Here is a 2,676-nt window from a genome sequence, read left to right on the forward strand (position 1 = left end):
CCTATCTAGATGTTTACGCATTTTTCAATGTTATATAAGAAAAAATTGCAAATGTAAATTTTGAAGAATATTCTCCAATTATGTGCTTAGTTGCGAATTTTTCGTGTTCATAACGTGTTCATGACAAGTTATGACAAGTCTTAAAATCCACATTTGTGTAATGGGAGAAACAGGTGCACATTTTTTTTTATTTCGGAGAAAACCCGAAAACTAACGAGCACCGATTATTGAAACTAAATTTCTCAGTGACTGATGTTGATGTAGTGTTTTAGTATGAATATTCAATACTTTTTTTATTTTACTCTTTCATATTGTATTCATGTATACACACCGTGTTCTGTAGGGTATGTCATACATGTATATTGTATGCAACCTATGTTTTCCTTTGTGCAAGTTTACTCTGATCCCTCCTTCACGTGTAAATTACATGCATACATCATTCAATATATATACATGTACATGTATATCAAGTAAAATGTGAATAAACAATGTGTTGTATTGGTTCTATTAAAGTGGATCTCAGAAAAAAAAATATTTTTGACACTCGATTTGATCATCAATGTTGTATATGTCCTATTCAGAATTTAGACTTTTTTTGGAGAAAGAAATATCAAGTTTACATTTATGTCATTAACACATACATGTACTAGTATTTGTTTATAACAAATGGTTTGGTTTAAGATGCACTTTGTTCTTAATTAATAAATATTGTTTATCATCTGTGTTTTTTTCTATTTTCATGCATGTGTTCATTGCCTTTATTTGCATCAGATTCTTGAGTATATATTTGTGGATTCCTACTTGAATACAGGTATTTCAACAGCCCTTCTTCAAGCGTAGTTATAAAAAAAATTAAGACACCATTCTTTGACAATGATATCAACATCCCTTCTTCAAGCGTAGTACTACAAATACAATCCCACAAAAATAAATTACACAATTGTTTGACAATGAATTTTTGAACCTGCATCATCATAGGATTACTTGCATTCCAATTAATGAGAAAACATCTTGCAGAAGCGGATTTTGTTTTCAACGTTTGTTCCTATATATATATGTGTAGTTTTGTGCACAGATATAAAGAATGAATGGTTTTAGCTTTATTGTGCCCTAAAAATTTAATGTTTTCAAAAAGTTTTGAAACTTGCTTTTAACGACGTTCGATCCTGATATTTAAAGGCTTAAACTTTTTTCACACTGTTCAACGCGTTATCGGCTACTCGGATGTTAATTTTTTAGGTATTACAAAAAATTTGTCAATTTTATGTTAAAATTGGCTCAATTTTTTCCTGAACTTTTAGAATATATTTACTATATTTGTCATAATTCGTCAAAAGAATTCATAAGAAATAATTTAATAGATATTTCAGAACACGCATAACACATTTCACTGCAAAAAGCAGCTTTGTTTGCAACCAGCATGGAAAAATAGGAATCTAAAATTAACAATACTCTACAAAGTTCAAAAGGGATAAATTGATAATTTTCTTCTAAAAAAAACCTTCCGCCACAAAATATAGTCCCTGGCTTAACCCTTCTTGAATGGAATTTCATTGTGGGTTTTACAAATGGATATAGTTTAATTTCCATTGTAGAATCTAAATTCAACATTAAAACTTAAAAACGATGTAGAATTTCAGAAATTAAGATCCAGACCAAATTTGACCCAAAAGCACAGGATCGAACGTCCTTAAATAGTAGTTGAGTTTATGACTGTGACAGATCAGAATAGAACATGTCACGAATGATCGAGTACCAGTCTGGAAATATGACATCATTAATTTTATGTATTTCGCTATTTTAAATGGAAAAGGCCTTAAAATAACCCGTTTCAAGGATAATTTTCCTGCTGGAAAATAGTGTCAACAGATGTCGCCCACTTTAATTTTTGGATATGTTGTACAAAATTCAACGAAAAATCACATATCTCAAATTTTTTGTGGGCGATGTCTGTGGACAATATTATCCGAAAGAAAATTCCATTGAAAATTGGTGTCTTCTGCAACTTTTTAAGAAAATACGGGAAAATGCACGTTTATGACGTCACAATTAGCATTTATAAAATTAATACATGTGAGAAAATAGTTTGTATGATTTTTCTGCATGGAATATCAATGATTCAGAAAGCATGAATTTTCATTTTTTACATCAGTTTCATTTTTAAGAAAATCACAGGGCAAGGTTTGTATTGAAACCGTACCTTGTTCTTTAGGTATTTATAATCAATGCATAAATCAGTGCGTGTAGCGCATGTACATGAAACAAAGAACTGTCATAAAGTACTGTACCAGATTTAATGACATTTTAATTTTTACCTTTGATAAAACATATAGTTAAAGTTGCTTGGGCTAATTTATCCTCTCGCAGTGGAGGTAGGGGGGATATATATGTAGTTACTTAAGAAATAAGATATCATTTTTAGAGTTTCATTGGGATATGACATGAAGTAGGTCGCGTGATCAAATTCTATAACACCCGAAGGGACGTAATTTGCATCGGGATATATGTGGCATGCTGCCTTGATTTGTAGATATGGGCTCTTTGCGATGGATACTCAGCCTTGCGGTTCCTTGTTACGTGTCTCAATTTTATCAGTGTTCCAGATAATAAAGTTTTTAGATTGTATGAAAATATAAGCCAAGTTCATATTCTGAAAAAGATGTGTTTATTGATTAC

This window comes from Saccostrea cucullata, unplaced genomic scaffold (assembly GCF_032062105.1).
Source record: "Saccostrea cucullata isolate Sc308-1 unplaced genomic scaffold, CSIRO_AGI_Scuc_v1 ctg1041, whole genome shotgun sequence".
NCBI lineage: Eukaryota > Metazoa > Mollusca > Bivalvia > Ostreida > Ostreidae > Saccostrea > Saccostrea cuccullata.